Source organism: Pongo abelii, chromosome 19, assembly GCF_028885655.2.
Source record: "Pongo abelii isolate AG06213 chromosome 19, NHGRI_mPonAbe1-v2.0_pri, whole genome shotgun sequence".
NCBI classification, from domain to species: Eukaryota; Metazoa; Chordata; class Mammalia; order Primates; family Hominidae; genus Pongo; species Pongo abelii.
The window spans coordinates 19,949,230-19,968,733 of NC_072004.2; the positions used below are offsets into that span (position 1 = coordinate 19,949,230).

The window sequence follows — 19,504 nt, forward strand, 5'->3', positions numbered from 1 at the left end:
TGACACACCAGTCTCAGCTCTGTCACCTGAGGCTGCTTTTATCTTCTTCACTGGCCTGACAGAGGAGGGGCTGTTCCTACACATTTGTTTGTCTTCCTGGTGACCGCGGCCCCACCCTGAGAAGCAGCTGCAGTCTGAGCTTGGTTCTTGGTACGGAGACGACTAATGTGTGAGACTCAGAATTGGCCCCATGGGAAGGACCAGGGAGGAAGAAGCTGCTGGGACCTTCCACGGTTCTGTGGGCAGGAGACTCTGCCCTGGGGAGTCTGGGGGTGGCCCAGCTGTGGGTTCCCTCTGTGCAGACCCTGAGGCAGACTCACAGTGCCCCCTGCTGCTCACTGGTTAGATCGCAGTCTCTCAGTGGGAATCATGTGAGTGGAGTCACCTGAGAGCCTGGTCCCCGTCGGTCCACAGCATCCATGGGTCACACACTCACTCTGTCCTGAGTTACTGATATTAACAAAGAGCTTTTCCATAAGGATTTCTTAGTTACTAGAAGAAGGGCATGTAAGGAATATGAGGACCGTCCAATGTGAGGAGGCTGCAGTGAGGGGAGAATGCAGAGGGCTCTGGGAGCAGAGGCCTGAGCAGCTCCTTCCACAAAGAATGGATTGGTTCATTCTCTGGGGTTGTAGACAGGAGACAGGATGGATGAAACAGACACTTTAGAAATACATCATTGGTGTCATTTTCAACAAAGAGCCTGAAGGCAGCAGAGCAGGTGAGGATGTGTCAGGAGGCTGAGGGCTGGTCCCTGGGAGCTGGAGGAGGCTCAGGAGGAAGAACCCATGGGTGACTGTGGCCCTTGACACAAAGTGAGGGAGGAGTGGGGATGAGGCTGATGGCTGCAGTTGGGTTGATTGGTTTTTGTCTTCATTTGCTGTTATTGCAGGATGAGAGAGAGAGCGCACGTGCAATATGAAGAGAAGCAAATTTGTTTTATATTCTTTTTGTAAAATCCAGGTCTGTAGGACACAGACACGTTTTAGTCCACTTTGTGCTGCTACGACAAAATCCCACAGACTGGGTAGTTAATAGAGAACAGATATTCATTTTCTCACAGGTTTTTTTGTTTTGTTTTGTTTACTTTTTTTTTTTTTTTTTTTTTTACAGAGTCTCGCTCTGTCACCAGGCTGGAGTGCAGTGGCACGATCTCGGCTCACTGCAACCTCCAACTCCCAGGTTCTAGCAATTCTCCTGCCTCAGCCTCCTGAGTAGCTGGGACTACAGGTGTGCACCACCATGCCCGGCTAATTTTTTGTATTTTTAGTAGAGACAGAGTTTCATCATGTTGGTCAGGCTGGTCTCAAACTCCTGATCTCATGATTCCTCTGCCTCAGCCTCCCCAAATACTAGGATTACAGGCATGAGGCACTGCGCCTGGCCTTCTCACAGTTTTTGAGGCTGGGAAGTTCAGGATCAAGGCACTGTCATCTGATAAGAGTCTTCTTTCTGTGTCCTCACATGGCAGATGGTGGAAAGAAGAGAGACAGAGCACACCGCTACCTCCAGCCTTTGTATAAGAGCCCTGATCCCAACCATGAGGTCTCCATGTTCAAGACTATTATCACCTTTTGAAGGCCCACACCTCTTAGTACTATCACACTGGCAATTAAGTATAAATCCTTTTGGAAGGGAGACATTCAAACCAGAGCAGGATGAAAACAGCAGCACTGGAAGACAGGGCTCCTCACGTCAGTCATTTACTCCGGGGTGTGAGAGCCACCCTGCAGAATGCAGCTCAGTCTTGGGGAGAGAGAGGAGGAGATAAGAACGGGATTAGGAATAGACACAGGAGTGCCCCCTGCTCACAGGACAGAGAGGAGAAGCATCAAATCGGGCAGAAATAATGAATGCCTCATTTATTTCTTCTTGCACTTATTCAATTGTTTCAGTAATACATAGTCACTAGCCAACTACTCCTCAGGTTTGGGCTCCTGGTGTCAGTGGGTGAATTTGGTTTATCAGGTTGTTCACATATTGTTATGTGCAATTTTTTTCTGCTGATTCACTCAGTCAATAAAAGTGTGTGCCATTATTTATAACTATAATTGTGAATTGATTCTTTTCCCTAGTCCTGCTAATTTATATTTTGTATAGATTGTATTATTAGGGACATGTTTTTTGGTTTTTTTTGTGTGTGTTTTTTTGTTTTGTTTGTTTGTTTGTTTGTTTGTTGTTGTTCTTTGAGATGGGATCTCACTCTGTCACCCTGGTAGGAGTGCAGTGGCGCTATCTTGGCTCACTGCAACCTCCACCTCTCAGGCTCAAGGGATCCTCCTACCTCAGGCTCCCAAGTATCTCGGACTACAGACACATATGCCACTGTGCCTGGCTAATTTTTTTTCTCTGTACATTTTAGAGATGAAATTTTGCCACGCTACCCAGGCTGGTCTAGAGCTCCTGAGCTCAAGCAATCCACCTGCCTTGGCCTCCCAAAGTGCTGGGATTACAGGCGTGAGCCACCACACATGGACTCATGTGTATTTTATAATTGTTATGTGTTCTTGTTGAATATTTCATTTTATACACATAAAATGTCCCACATTTCCTGATGTAAATAATGTTCATTAAAATTATTTGGTCTGATAACAGGACAACCACAAGAGCTTTCTGCAGGTAAATGTTTGCATAGTGTATTTTTAGCATCCTTTAAAATTTAACACACAAGTAACTTTATTTTAAGGAAATGTATTTTTATCTGGTTCATCAGTACATTTACATTGAATATAATTGCTGATATTGTGTGTGAGTTCACCTTTCTCTTTATCTTATTTGGGCTTTTTGCTTTATTTCTTTTCATTCACTTTTTATTTTTCAGGAATCAAGTGTTTCTAACTGTATCATTTTACATTGGTACCTATTTAGTTTTACATTCTATAAATTCAATAGGAACCCTAGATATTGCAACATATAACCTCACCTTATTAGTGCCCACATTATTTATACATTTTGTGTAATTATTTTATAACACAGAACCTCATAAAAGTTTACACAATGCCTGTTCTTTGTGGTAATTATGGTTGCTAGAGGTTGTATATGCACCTAAGTATGAATGATGAAATCCATTATCGGTGGTGGAGGTGGTATTTTCAACATCAAAGTCATCTTATGTATCCAACACATTTCCTTCCCTGTGCTGTGACCCTGCAGGATTTTTTAGGTGAGTGCCTGGTAGGTCCCTGTCTCTTAAGCATCAAGAAACTGCAGAAATCCCCTCCTCCTGTCTTTCAGAGATTTTTCCTCATCTTTTTCGCCTCTTTCTTAATGTGGGTTGGAATTCAGCATCTGTTTGCACAAGGACCTAATGGGGGTTTGAAGCCCTCAATCTCCAATTTGTTTTTAATCCTCAAGGACACTGAATTACCCTCAAAGCTATTTCAGTATTCTTTGGCATGATCAAGTGCACACCTGCTGTTTAGCCCTTGCTGACATCTGTACCCTCATCCTGTCTTGTCTTTTTGTCCCAGTCATCCATTCTATGGGATGTTTCCTCTCCATTTATGGAGAATCTCAGAAACCTGCCGGCTTCAGGAGGCTGCCTCAGGTACAGGGAAGGGCAGGAAGGTGTATAAATTTTATCTTTGACAACAGAAACCTCAGCACATTTTTCCTGGACCATGTAGTGACCACTCTCACTCCTAACCCCAAACCTGACCTTAGTCATGGACACAAACACATGCCAAGTCCATGTACCCAGAGATCTGGAATCACCAAGAGTATTTTCCTTCTGAGCTACCCGCCTGTGTGGCAATGCCCAGGCTGGGAATGTTTTATCCTAAAAGCCCAGTATATAGGTTGACTGGATATGAGGTGACAGACAAATGGAAAGGCCTTAGTCCATCAGTCCTGGAGGAAAAAATGACTGCAGGAATGTCCTGAGTCAGGTGACAGTCATGCAAAATGAAAGTGAGTCTATAGGCCAGGCTGTGGGATCAGATGGGAGGCTTTTGCCTCGTGTCCCCATAAGACAGTGTCCTGGGTTAACACTGAGCCCTTTCCACATCCTGACTGTGATCATCACCTGTATCCTCAGACAGGATCCCAGAGTATTGCAGGAGCCCAAGTGGCCAGCCCTAGAGCAAGAGCCCGAAATCAGAAACCTGCAAGCTGGAGACCAGCGGGCATTACCATCTAGGGCTCCCATAGGAGCTGGTGGTGCCAAGCCACACTGTCCACTTGACTCTGCTGCTTCTTCCAGTGCATGAGGAGGTGACCTTAACTTCCAGACAATGTGGCCAGCTGAGGGAACATGGACCACATGGAGGACCTTGGAAGAGCTTGTGGGGCACAGCCCTGCTGGCACAAAGCCTGACACAGAAGGACACAGCCACCCCTGCATGGTGAAGAGTGACCGATACTTGTCATTTACAAACCTCTTCTTCAGCTCATCCCCATGTTGAAAGCAAAAGCTGCTGAGGTAGGGTTACATGGAGCCAAAAATGAAAACTCAGGTTCAGAGAGTATGTGATTGCTTCAATGGGCCCAGAGTAGTGATGAGATATCCCCAGTGCCGATGTGATAAAATCTTGCCATTCTACTCATAGTGTTGCTTCTTCCAGGGCAGTGGATGTAGGAGTCTCTTCTGGGAGCTGAACCATTGCAGGAGGCTGGACTAGCAGGGAGAGAGGCAGAGAACTGTGGGCACAAGACAGGGTCCACCAATTGTGAAAGCAAGAATGGAATGAGAACTATGAGCAATGGATCAATATACTAGTTGAACTGAAATAAGATATTGTCAGAACTATTTGTCCAAGGAAAATCAGGTGTTCACAACAGAAGTTACATTCTGAGCTAGATTTGTCAGAGCCACCAACTGGGATCACTGCACCAGGCCTAGAGAGCAGAGGGAAGATTTGTATCTCACTTTCCCATGGGCCTGGGGCACTGCGTAAGCCTCAGAGCCACTGTGAAATCCACTGCCCCTGTGCAGACCCCGAGATAGACCCATTCTCAGGCTGCAGCACCGCAATGTGCAAAATCCTTGCAAAGGCCGATGCATCTTTAGATCCCAAGATGTGGCTGGGAGCCCCAGAGCCCAGTTTCTTACTTGAGTCCAAGTAGAATTTCACGAGATATTAGAGAGAGTTCCCTGGATTCTGCCAGAACCAGTCACCGATTTCTTCTGATGGAATCACTGATTCATTGTGGTGATTATCCAAGGGTGTATAAACATCTTAAAATACACAATATTGGGCACTTTAAATATCAGGGGTTTATTTTATATTGATTATTCCTCAATAAAAAGACACATAAAAAATAGGCTGAAACAGGGCGGGCGTGGTGGCTCTGCCTATAATCCCAGCACTTTGGGAGGCCGAGGCAGGTGGTATCACCTAAGGTCAGGAGATCGAGACCATCCTGTGAATGGTGAAACCCCACCTCTACTAAAAATACAAAAAATTAGCCGGGTGCAATGGCAGGTGCCAGTAGTCCCAGCTACTCGGGAGGCTGAGGCGGGAGAATGTCATGAACCCAGGAGGCGGAGCTTGTAGTGAGTCAAGATTGTGCCTCTGCACTCCAGCCTGGGCAACAGAGCGAGACTCTGCCTCAAAAAAAAAGAAAAACAAAACAAAACAAAACAACAACAGGCAAAAGTCATTTATGGAAACAGAAGTCAAGTTGGTGGTTGAAGAAAAGCAAGAGTTATGATTATAATAATTGTGATACTGATTACTCTAGAATGACTGAAAGGCAAAGAAAAAGAGAGAGGCTATTGGGTTACTAGTAATACTCTTTCTTTACCTGGGTGATACCTACACAGGTGTTCCACTTTGTAATAAATCACTGAGCTGTATATTTCTGTTTTGTGGATTTTTCTATGTGTATTGTATCTCATAATTTAAAAAGGATAAAACATAGCTCAAATTCCTTTCAAGGTTAGTGATCACATTGGGACTAGTATAGACATAAAACTAAATTCTTCAAAGGTTTAAATTATCATAATTCTCCATATAACAATGTTGTGGTTAACTATGGACCACATATACGACAGTGGTGCCATAAGAATATAATGAAGCTGAAAAGTTCCTATCGCCTAGTGACATCGCGATGGTTGTCATCAAGATATGTAGGCCTAGGCTAATGTGTATGTTTGGGTCTTAGTTTTTAACAAAAAAGTTTAAAAAGTAAAAAAAAGAAATTTTTAATAGAAAAAAAGCTTGTACAGTCAGGACATACAGAAAGTATTTTTGGATAGCTGCACACTGTTGTTTGGTGTTTTAAGCCAAGTGTTATTACAAAAGAGTCAAAAAGTTTAAGAATATTTAAAGGATTATAAAGTAAGAAAGTTATAGTAAGCTAAGATTTATTATTGAAGGAACAAAAATATATTCAATAAATTTAGTGTGTCCTAAGTGTAGAGTGTTTATAAAGTCCACAATAGTATACATACAGTAATGTCCTAGGCTTCCCATTCATTCATTACTTACTCACTGACTCACCCAAAACAACTTACAGCCCTGCAAGCTCCATTCATGGTAAATGCCCAAAACAAGTGTGATATGGGTTGACTGTGTTTCTACCCAAATCTCATCTTCAACTGTGGCTGCCATAATTCCCAAGTGTTGTGGGAGGAGCCAGTGGGAGATAATTGAATCATGGAGGCAGTTTCCCCCACACTGTTCTTGTGGTAATGAATAAGTCTCACATGATCTGATGGTTTTATAAGGGGTATCCCCTTTCACTTGGCACTCATTCTGTCTTGCCTGTCACCATGTAATATGTGCCTTTCACCTTCCACCATGATTGTGAGGCCTCACCAGCCAAGTGGAACAGTGAGTCCATAAAACATCTTTTGCATCATAAATTACCCAGTCCCGGGTATGTCTTTATCAGCATCATGAAAAAGGAGTAATACAGTAAATTGGTGCCAGGAGTGGGGTGCTGCTATAAAGATACCCAAAAATGTGAAAGTGATTTTGGAATTGGATAACAGCCTGAGTCTGGAACTGTTTGTAGGGCTCAGAAGAAGACAGGAAGATGTGGGAAAGTTTGGAACTTCCTAGAGACTGGCTGAATGGCTTTCACCAAAATGCTGATAATCATGTGGACAATAAAATCCAGGCTGAGATGATCTTAGATGGAGATAAGGAATTTGTTGGGAAATGAAGTAAAAGCAACTCTTGCTATGTTTTAGCAAAGAGATTGGTGGCATTTTGTCCCTGCCCTAGAAATTTGTGGAACCTTGAAGTTGAGGGAGATAATTGAGGGTGTCTGGCAGAAGAAATTTCTAAGCAGCAAAGCATTCAAGAGGTAATTTGGGTGCTGTTAAAAGCACTCAGTTTTGAAACAGAAACAGGGGACAGAAGTCCAAAAAATTTGCAGCCTGACAATGCAATAGAAAATAAAAAAACCCATTTTCTGAGGAGAAATTCAAGCCAGCTGCAGAAATTTGCATAAATGACAAGCAGCCAAATGTTAATCACCAAGACAATGGGGAAAATGTCTCCAGGGCATGTCAAAGACCTTTGCAGCAGCCCCTCCCATCATGGGCCCAGAGGCCTAGGAGGAAAAAATGGGTCTGTGGGCTGGGCCTAGGGCCTCCCTGCTGTGTGCGGCCTAGGGACATCTCAGCCACTCTAGCCATGGACAAAAGAGACCAAGGTATGACTTGGGCCATGGCTTCAGAGGGTGCAAGCCCCAAGCCTTGGCAGCTTCCATGTGGTGTTGAGCCTGTGGGTACACAGAAGTCAAAAATTGAGGTTTGGGAACCTCTGCTTAGATTTCAGAGAATGTGCAGAAATGCCTGGATGTCCAGGCAGATGTTTGCTGTAGGGGTAGGGGCCTCATAGAGAACCTCTGCTAGGGCAGTGCAGAGGGGAAAGGTGAAGTTGAAGACCAAACACAGAGTCCCCACTGGGGCACTGCCTTAGTGGAGCTGTGAGAGCCACCATCTTCCAGACTCCAGAATGGTAGATTCACCAACAGCTTGCACTGTGCATCTAGAAAAGCCACAGAGACTCAACACCAGCCCATGAAAGCAGCCAGGAGCAAAGCTACATGGGTGGAGCTGCCCAAGACCATGAGAACGCACCTCTTGCATCAGTGTGACCTGGATGCAAGACATGGAGTCAAAGGAGATGAATTTGGTGCTTTAAGATTTGACTGCCCTGGCCGGGTGCAGTGGCTCACACCTGTAATTCCAGGACTTTGGGAGGCTGAGGCAGGTGGATCACGAGGTCAGGAGATTGAGACCATCCTGGCTAACACAGTGAAACCCCATCTCTACTAAAAATACAAAAAATTAGCCAGGTGTGGTGGTGGGCACCTGTAGTCCCAGCTACTCAGGAGGCTGAGGCAGGAGAATGGCATGAACCTGGGAGATGGAGCTTGCAGTGAGCCGAGATCGCACCACTGAACTCCAGCCTGGGTGACAGAGTGAGACTCCATCTCACAAAAAAAAAAAAAAAAAAAAAAGATTTTACTGCCCCCCTGGACTTCGGACTTGCATGGGGCCTTTAGCGCCTTCATTTTGACCAATTTCTCCCATTTGGAATGGTGTATTTATCCAATGCCTTTACCCCCTCTGTATCTAGGAAGTAACTAACTCACTTTTGATTTTGCAGGCTCATAGGTGGAAGGGACTTGCCTTGTCTCAGATGAGACTGGACTGTGGACATTTAAGTTAATGATGAAATGAGTTAAGACTTTGGGGGACTGTTGGGAAGGTATGATTGGTTTTCAAATGTGAGGACATGAGATTTGGGAGGGACTGGGGAAGAATGATATGGTTTGGCTGTGTCCCACCCAAATCTCATCTTGAGTTGTTGCTCCCAGAATTCCCACATGTTGTGGGAGGGACGTGGTAGGAGATAATGGAGTCATGGGGCCAGTTTTCCCCATACTGTTCTTGTAGTAGTGAATAAGTCTCACAAGATCTTATGGTTTTATAAGAGGCTTCCCCTTTGGCTTCCCTCTCATTCTCTCTCACCTGCTGCCATGTAAGATGTGCCTTTCGCCTTCTACCATTGTTGTGAGACCTCTCCAGCCACATGGAATTGTGAACCCATTAAACCTCTTTTCATCATAAATTACCCAGTCTCAGGCATGTCTTTATCAGCAGTGTGAAAATGGACTAATAGAAGGTGTATCATCTTTTATATCATATTTTTACTGTACCTTTTCTATGCTGAGATATATTTAGATACACTAACACTTTCCATTGTGTTATAACTGCCTACAGTATTCAGTATAGTAACATACTATATAGGTCTGTAGTCTAGGAGCTACAATATGTGACAGCTTAGGCTATATCCATATAGCCTAAGTGTTTAGTAGGCTAAACCATCTAGGTTTGTGTTAAGTGCCTCTATACTGTCCATGCAATGATGGAATAGCTTAGCAACACATTTCTCAGAACATATCCCCATTGTTAAATGATTCATGACTATTCTTGAAAGACAATATTAGTCATTGATAGCAGTCTGCCCTATCCTCTCAAAATCTTCTCTATCTCAACCCATTATTCACATATGTATGCATACATATATACACATATTTAGCTTCTTTATAATGAGGTACCACCTTACTTTCTTGACTCTAATAAAAGTAATTTTCTCTCTAATACATAGCCTATAATTTAAGAGTTAACCAATTTCTCCCTCATTCAACTTAAAAGGCAATGCTTTTTGATGAGTGTGACGTGAAGAACATAAGAAAAGCTATCACATATTGCCAGGAAGATATTTCTTACCTTTTTTCTGATAACAATAATACATTAAAAACTCAAAATTACCTAAAAATAGAAAATTTTTTGGACGAATTATGGTAAATCCATATGAAGAAATACTATGAAGTCATCAAAAAGCAACAAACATGAAATGGTCACAATATATTATGTGGATAAAACAGATTACAAGGCTGCATGGCTTGATCCCAACATTGTTAACAAGTATGAAAAAAAGACAGAGATCAATTGATTGGGCAATCTGTGAGCCAGAACTTTCAAAAACTGTTTTTTGAGAAGTACTATTGATATGTACAAAATAAGATGGTAGGCAGGACACTGGGTCCATATTTTCTTCTTTCTTTAAGTAATGAAAATTTGGCGGGGAACAGTGGTTCACGTCTGTAATCCCAGCACTTTGGGAAGCCAAGGTGAGTGAACTGCTTGAGGACAGAAATTGGAGACTAGCCGGGCCAACGTGGTGAAACCCCATCTCTACTCTTAAAAATTACAAAAATTAGCTGGGCGTGGTGGTGTGTGCCTGTTGTCCCAGCTACTCTGGAGGCTGAGGCACAAGAATTCTTTGAACCCAGGAGGTGGAAATTGCAGGGAGCCCAGACCACGCCACTGCACTCCAGCCTGAGTGACAAAGTGAAACTCTGTCTCAAAACAAAAAAATTAAAATTAAAATTAAAATTAAAAAAATAATCACTCCTGCCAGACCCAACTCTCTTGCAGGTAACAATAAACTCTAGACCAAAACTAAAACAAAACAAGCAAATAAAAATCCTTTAGGCAAGGAAGAGTAAAGAAAAGTAATACAGATCCAGACAGCAGTTGACTCTTGGGAAAAAGGTAATGGCACAAAGTGAGTTATCTGTTTTTAATGACTTTTAGCCTGAGTACACATCAAAGTTGGCACCACACAGGTTATGTAAAGCTCCAATAGAAAACTCAGTCTTTCTGGCCTGAAGAACCACAGGGTAGAGTTCAGGGAAATCAGAGCTGCAGAAAAGTAAGGTGGGGATTCCTGGAAAGGAGAGATTCCCAAATTCTGTAAATAAAGCCTGTTCAAATATCTGGCTGATCTCTGAACTACCACCCAAGACAAAATTTGTAGTTTAAGTCCAACCAACTTACTTGTCTGGCAGAAGGGAGGAAGAAAGAAAGGAAAGAAAGGGAGAGAGTTGTGTTAGGCTGTTTGCATCTTATTATAAAGGAATACTTGAAGCTGGGTAATTTATAAAAAAATGTGGTTTCATTTGCTCACAGTTTTGCAGAGTGCACAGGAAGCATAGTGCCAGCATCTGCTTCTCGTAAGGGCCTCAGGAAGCTTACACTCATGGCCAGAGTCAAAGGGGGAGCAGGCACATCACCTGGTCACAGCAGGAGCAAGAGATGCACAGCAGAGGTGCCATGCTCTTTTAAACAAGCAGATCTCACAGGAACTCAGAGCGAGAAACTCACTTTGAATCAAGGTGATGGTGCTAAGCCATTCATGAGGGATCTGCCCCGTGATCCAATCACCTCCCATCAGGCCCCACCTCCAACATTGGGAATCACATGAGATATAGAGGGGACAAACATCCAAACCATATCAGGAAGGAAAGGAGAAAGGGAAGGAGGAAAGGAGGGAGGAAAGAAGAGAGGGAGGGAGGAAGGAACCTTCTCAGAGGAATATAACTGAACCTAGAGTCTCCACAACGTAACATTCAATATTTTTGATACTGATACCAAGAATCCAACCCCAAATTACTCCAAAGAAACAAGAAAATGTGATCCCTTTTCAAGAAGAAAGACAATCCACAGAATTCAAACCCAGATCCCAGATGCTGAAATTAGCAGAAAAAGATTTTAAAGCTCACATACATGAAAGAAAATCGGTTTACAATAATGTAAAAATCAGAAATTGCAGTAGAGGAAAACTATAACAACGAACTGTAAACTCTAGAACTAAAAAAATGCAATGTCTAAATAAAAAATTCATCGATAGGCTTAACTGCAGAATGAAGATAACAGAAGAAGAGACAGTGAACTTGAAAAAAGATCAATATTATTGACTCTAAAGAAGAGAGAAAAAAGATACTAGAAAAAAACAGTCTCAGAGACCCACAGAACCATATCAAAAGGTCCAACATATACCTATTTCCCTAATTGGAATCCCAGAAGAAGAAAAGAGAGGGGATAAGACAAAACATATTTGGACAAATACTGTAGATCTTCATAGAGATTTGTATTATACCGCCATACGTTTGTCAATATTTAATAAATATACACTTAAAATTCACAAATATACACAAAATTCAACAAACATTCACTTGTAGAGCTCATTGTGCATAAAATTGATGTCAGAAGAAAACTGTAAAGAGATTGTTGAAGTCCAGTAAATGATGTATATGTTTAAGTATTTAGAAGGAAATATTTATTGGTGTCTTCAATTTACTCTGAAATTCATTCCCCCCAAAAGGAGGATTAATAATGGATAGAAGAATGCATTGGAGGATGGATATTTGATAAAGCAAGTGTAGTAAGTAATGTTAATGGCAGAATCTATGTGGAAGACATACGGGTATTTGCTATTAAGTGTTTTACTTTCCTGGATGTTTGAAATATTTCTTTTCCTTTTTTTTTTTTTTTTTTTGAGACGCATTCTCACTCTGTCACCCAGGCTGGAGTGCAGTGGCGTGATCTCAGCTCACTGCAACCTCCACCTCCTGGGTTCATGCAATTCTCCTGCCTCAGCCTTCTGAGTAGCTGGGATTATAGGCACCCACCACCACACCCAGCTAATTTTTGTATTTTTAGTAGAGATGGGGTTTCCCCATGTTGGTCAGGCTGGTCTCAAACCCCTGACCTCATAATCCACCTGCCTCAGCCTCCCAAAGTGTTGGGATTACAGGTGTAAGCCACCGCACCTGACCTGAAATTTTTCTAATAAAATTTTGAGGGGAAAAAAGCCATTGTGGCTTATGGTGTTTCAATGGGCTAAGACAAATTGTTCTTTAAAAAACAAGAACTACATGTTGTTTCATCTTCTCTCTATTAATCCTTTGGCTTCATCAGCCAAATTCAGCCAATGGATCTACCTTATTCAAGTAACTATTTAGACTGGGAAGTATAGACTGGTGGAGAAAGCAGGGAAGGAAAAGGACTACTTGATTGCTTCCCTATTTTTCATTGCACCAAATATTAGAAAATAATAGATAAGAGACATGTTTTCTATGTTTACTAATGAAATACAAAATAATTCCTTTCTCTTTCATTCTAGATATGGGAAAGATAACTGAGGTATTATTATTACAGTTATCCCTCAGTATATGTGGGGGATTGGTTCCAGGACCCTCCTTGGATACCAAAATCCATAAATACTCAAGTCCCTTATATAAATGGTGTAATATTTGCATATAACCTACACACATCCTCCCATATGCTTTAAATCATCTCTTGATTACTTATAATACCTAATACAATGTAAATCGTATTGAGATAGTTGTTGTATTGTATCATTCAGGAAAAAATGCAAAGAAAAAAGGCTGTACATGTACAGTACAACCATCATTTTTTTCTGAATATTTTTGATCTGCAGTTGGTTAAATCTACAGATGTGGAACCCATGGATATGGATGGCCAATTATATATTATTTCTTTAAAAAAGTCCAAATTGGCCGGGTGCAGTGGCTCACACCTGTAATCCCAGCACTTTGGAAGGCCAAGGCAGGCAGATCATGAGGTCAAGAGATCGAGACCATTCTGACCAACATGGTGAAACCCCATCTCTACTGAAACTATAAAAATTAGCTAGGCCTGGTGGTGCACGCCTGTAGTCCCAGCTACTTGGGAGGTTGAGACAGGATAATCACTTGAACCTGGGAGGCGGAGGTTGCAGTGAGCCGAGTTCGCCCCACTGCACTCCAGCCTGGTGACAGAACAAGACTCTGTCTCAAAAAAAAAAAAAAAAAAGATATAAAAGAGAAAGTAACAGCATTTAAATGCTACATATTGATTTTTAAATGCTTTTTTTTGTTTGCCTTAAAGTTCTTCCAGAGGTGAAGGAGTTCCTTTGTGTCCTGGGTTGAATATAAAATAACTTAAACTTTGGCACCACCAGTGGTACTTCTTTGCCATCAGATGGTAATTTGGAAAGCAAATGATCTCCAGTACAGCCAACCTGAGGCTTTACAGAAAGGAAGTCAATGGAGGTGCAGAGATAGTAGCATTCTATTTGGAACAGTTTCTTTAAAAGCTCTTTTCACAGAAACTGCACATAAAAGAAAAAGGTCACAAATATAGATTAAATATAATAATCTATACCTAGCATACTTTTATATTTAATCATTTAAGAAGAAATTCCTGACACATAAACTACTCTTGGGTCCTAACAAACACTTCTGGGATCTACATTAATTGTGTCCAGACAATGTTTGAGCAATTAATACATTATTGCCAAAGTGCATTAACTTATATCATAATGGCAAAAGCAGCTTTAAATGGTCTTATTCCCACAAGAATTCATAGATGGAAAACAATTTTATTTTGTAGTTAGTTACACAGTGCTTTCAAGAAAAAATCTAGTCATTTAAAAATACTGTCAACAAAAGCAAGTCTTGTCAGTACTACTGGTTAATATCAATTTTAATTACATATAGCAACAATACAAAGAAATGAAAGGTCTCCAAGTCTATAAAAAACCTCAACCAAATCACAAAATAAAATGCACACTCATCCCAGATATACTTTATAATACCATTTCTCCCAGTCATAGCTTCTATGACCCATTTTATTCATTCTCTAGATCGTATGTGATTCCTAAGCTTCATGACTTAAGATGGGAGGTAAGTTACTCTTTACATTATTTAATACTATCTGTAGACTGGATGAAAGTACAACTACTATTGTGTAGAAATTTATGAAATGTTTTCATGTAAAAAAGAATCCTTCCAACTCATATACACTAGGAAGTTCTGCTTTAGGTTAAGAAATAAAAGAAAGAGGCCCGGTGCAGTGGCTCATGCCTGTAATCCCAGCACTTTGGGAAGCCAAGGCAGGAGGATCACTTGAGGTCAGGAGTTTGAGACCAGCCTGGCCAAGATGGTGAAACCCTATCTCTACTAAAAATACAAAAATTAGCCAAGTGTGGTGGCAGGCACCTGTAATCCCAGCCACTCAGGAGACTGAGGTAGGAGAATCACTTGAACCTGGGAGGCAGAGGTTGCAGTGAGCTGAGATTGCACCATTGCACTCTAGCCTGGGTGACAGAGGGAGACTCCATCTAAAAATAAAAAAATTTAAAAAAAAGATAAGATTCTAAGCTAACTGATATGCTAGGTAGCTTGATTTAGCCATTCTACAATGTATGTCTGTGGCTATATATATACATACAGATTCAGCTATTCTACAATGCGTGTCTGTGTGTGTATATATGTACAATGTGGTACACCACAAATACACACAATTTATCAATTAAGTTTTTTAATTCCAAAGTTTTTTTGACTAATACACAACCCAACCACAAGTTTAAGAGCATTCTAATTAGATGTCCTTTCCAACACCTGATTTTGTCAGTCTTTCTTTTATATATTCTGGTTAGTGGGTAATGTTATTACATTTTCATTGATTTTGGTCTTCTAATTATTAAAATGCCTGAGACCATTTTCATATATGTTTATTGAAAATGTATACAATCAGGCTGGGCACAGTGGCTCATGCTTGCCATCCCAGCACTTTGGGAGGCCAAGGCGAGTGGATCACTTGAGGTCAGGAGTTTGAGACTAGCCTGGCTAACATCATGAAACCCCATCTCTACTAAAAATACAAAAAAATTAGCCGGGCTTGCTGGTGGGAGCCTGTAATCCCAGCTACTCAGGAGGCTGAGGTGGGAGAATCTCTTGAAGCCTGGAGTTGGATGTTGCAGTGAGCCAAGAACTTACCATTGCACTCCAGCCTGGGCGACAAGAGCAAAGCTCCCTCTCAAAAAAAAAAAAAAAAAAAAAAAAAAAAAAAAAAAAAAAAGTAGCTACTTGGTTGAAAGGCTGAGGTGGGAGAATGGCTTGAACCCGGGAGGCGGATGTTGCAGTGAGCCAAGAATGCACCACTGCTCCAGGCTGGGTGCAAGAGTGAAACTTCATCACAAAAAACCAAGCCAAAACAAAACAAAACAAAAAAGAAAATGTATATAATCATATTTTCAGGGATCTGTGCAATTTTTTTTTTTTTTTTTTTTTTTGAGACAGAATCAAGTAGCTCTGTTGCCAGGCTGGAGTGCAGTGGGGCGATCTGGGCTCACTGCAACCTCCACCTCCCAGGTTCAAGCAATTCTCTTGCCTCAGCCTCCCGAATAGCTGGGATTACAGGCATGTGCCCCCATGCCAAGCTAATATTTTTTGTTTGTTTGTTTGTTTGTTTGTTTTTGAGATGGAGTCTCGCTCTGTCGCCCAGGCTGGAGTGCAGTAGCATGATCTCGGCTCAGTCCAAGCTCCGCTTCCCAGGTTCATATGACTCTCTTGCCTCAGCCTCATGAGTAGCTGGGACTATAGGGGCCCACCACCATGCCCAGCTAAATTGTTTCTATTTTCAGTAGAGACGGGGTTTCTCCATGTTGGCCAGGATGGTCTTGATCTCCTGACCTCATGATCCACCCACCTTGGCCTCCCAAAATGCTGGGATTACAGGCACGAGCCACCATGCCCAGCCAAGACTATTCTTTAATTCCCAAGGCCAGCCACTGTGGTTTCAGCATGTGCCACATCCTGTGCTCGGGTTGATGCCCCACATTCCCATGGTTATCCAAAAGAGGCCCTCAGACTCACAGTGGCCATTATTAATACTCTGAGGTTCAGCAGCGGTGGCACCTGAAAATCTACAAGCATCAGAAGAAACAAGTGCTGCAGAGAGGAGCCACAACCATCACAAACCTGGAAGGCTGGGTTGGCCACCCCCTGGATCCCATCGGCTGCCTCTTTCTAACTTTGACTGAGACCTGCCTCCTGAATGATGATGGCTATCTAGATATGAATGAAAGCAGACCCCCTGTGTACCAACATGTACCTGTGGCTGTAAGCTCCCCAAACAGCAGTGAGTCCTACTTGTCATTGGCCCTGGAGGCTGCATCCATGGGCCTGGGTCACAGAGGGTAATGCCTGAAGTCTCCTATGCACAGGACAAGGTGTGCCGTAATGAGGAACAGCTCCTCAGCCAACTCCAAGAACAGCAATTGGATGATGACCCAGTGCAAACATTCCAAAAATAGTGCATCTTGCTGCTGGAAGGGGGCCCTTTCAGGGATCTGGGAGAAGTCATCCACCGAGAGAGTGTTTCCATTCATATCTCTGCCAAGTATTTGTTCTCAGCTCTGCTGTCTCACGATCCAGACCCCACCTGTAAATTAGGCTTACGTGTCATAAGGTTACCTGTTTTAGAAAATTCATGTTGTGCAGGTGACATGTCCCTCCCTCACCATATGGTGTCTCTGGTGCCCAGCCATTATCCTCCCTGGTTCACGCTTGGACACTTGGAATCACAGCGGTGGGAACTGGCCTCCACCGTGCTGACTGCTGCCAAAGGAGACACTTTGAGGCTCTGAACAATTCTGGAAGCAATGCAGAAGCACATTCATTCTTCCCCCCTCATCTTCAAAGTGGCCCAAAATGCGTTCAAGATTGCTGCTCCCACTAACAGTAGTACTGACAGCACCCTGCTCAACGTGGCCCTGGAACCTGGGTTACAGGTGATGAGATGACCTTATCATCCCTTAACTGGAGACACGGAGAGATGGTACGATGGTTGGTGACCTGTGCTTCAGAAATGAGTATAGCCCACCTCCCTCTACCCCCACAGGAAAGGAGTTTCTATACTCTACTCTTGGGACAGGACAACGAATACTTGGAGCTCTCATATTCCTATTCCTGATGGCCTAAGAAAGGATGGGGCTGCTGGTGGGAGAAGATGGCCTCTGTTCAGCCAGCCCAAGTTCTGTCCTCACTGCTTAAACCAACCATATGCTGATGTCAGCAGCACTTTGACCCTCTCATCAGAGACAAGTCTAAGGGAATGAATTTTCAGCTGCCAATACTCAAGTGTGTCCTTGGGAGGTAGTCGGCCTGGTGGTTTGGTCCCCGTCCCTGTCCATGCTTGTGAGAAACCCCAGACAGCTTGGAGGCTCAGGACCGTTTCTAAAGCCCAAAGCCCCAGCACAAGATTCTACCCTGAGAGGCCCCAGTTCAGCTAGAACCCCTGGCAGATCTGCAACCCTGGCCTCGGGGCAAGCAAACCTCAGGCTCTACTGCTCCATCCTTGTGAGGGGCTAAGAGCACCTGCAGAAACCTTCAACCCTCTGACCTGGGGAAGGAAGAGATAGGAAGAGACCCTAAACAAGGTTTGGCCATCTGGGAGGCTTCCCTTTCCCTGGTTTGCCTCAGATCATCTCAAGGTTGCCGAGGAGGAGGGAGAACTTATCTCTGTAGGCCAAGTTCAAACCCCACATGGTAATCTGGGCCGACCTGAATCAGGACCCAGATGGCCACGGCTGAGCTCAGGCTCTCCCTGACAGGTGTGCGGGCCCCAGGGAGCATCTTGCAGAGCTGGTACACACTCTTCACCCATACTGAGGCTGCTAGTATTGTAGCTGCCACAGCCATATCCCACACCACTATCCTGTGCCTCAGTCTTGACTATCCACAGCGGGAGGAACTGGCTAGCTGTGCTTGCACACTGGCCTTGCAGTGTGCTATGAAGCATCCACAGAGCTGTGCCCTGTCAGCCCTTACACTCTGTGAGAAAGACCACATTGCCTTTGAGGCAGCCTGCCAGATTGCCACTGAGGCTGCTGCCGGTGGCATGACCCATTCACAGCTGTTCACCATTGCCTGCTATGTGGAGCTCCGTGGCTACGCGCTCCATGCCTTCAAGCTGGCCTCATTGGCCATGAGCCATCTTAACCTGGCTCATAACCAGGATACCCACACAGCCATCAATGATGTGCTCTGGGTTTGTGCCCTCAGCCACTCTCTGGGCAAGAATGAGCTGGCAGTTCTCATCCCCCTGGTGATGAAGAGTGTGCACATTGCCATGGTGCTTTCAGATATCCTGTGTGCAAGGCTGCAAGGTGACTGCACCTGGCCTGGCCAGCACCTCAGGCCGCCGCAGCTCTGGAAAGCTCATCTCCACTGACAGAGCTCCATGGCACCAGTTGCTGATGCAATGCTTACATCAACACCACACACTACACCTAACACACATTAGCCATTGCCAGTATGGACAGTTCATTGAGTTTCTAAGCAAGGCTCGGGAGACCCCCCTGCTGCCCTAGGATGGCTACCTGCAATTTGCCCTGTTCATCAACAACCACAAACAGATCTACAAAGGCAAGAAAAAGCTGATGCTGCTGGTTCGAGAGCCCTTTGGCTGAGAAAGCAGATAGCTCACTGGCCCAGCAGCCTGGGTCCCCAGGTAGTATCAGGTCAGGCCAAAAACACTGAAACATTTGTCCACACTGAGAGGACTCTGAGCACCTGTGGCTGAGGCCAAAGGACCACGGGGCTAAGGATGGGGGAGTCCAACTCTAGTCGATATGCATACCTTTGCAAGCTTCTCACTACAGCCCACTGCTGATGGAGGAAGTGGGCCCTGCAAATCGACCAGAAACCTCCACAATATGCCACATTCTGCCCCTATGTCCTGCGTGTCCTGGGCATTGGCCCTGTCTCCACTGGCAAACACAGAACACTGTTCCATCTCAGAGATTGCTTAACCAGAGAAATAGATGCATTTATGATACTGTAAATACTATAGTATATGTGTTGTCAATTAATCTAAAGTCATAAGTATTTATAATTCTGGTTC

The 19,504-nt window shown here is 43.5% G+C and overlaps 1 pseudogene; it reads left to right on the forward strand.

Annotated features, from left to right (window-relative positions):
• Positions 1-6,743: 6,743 nt before the first annotated feature.
• LOC112131430 (zinc finger SWIM domain-containing protein 5-like) lies at positions 6,744-19,070 on the forward strand (annotated as a pseudogene).
• The last annotated feature ends 434 nt before the right edge of the window (positions 19,071-19,504 follow it).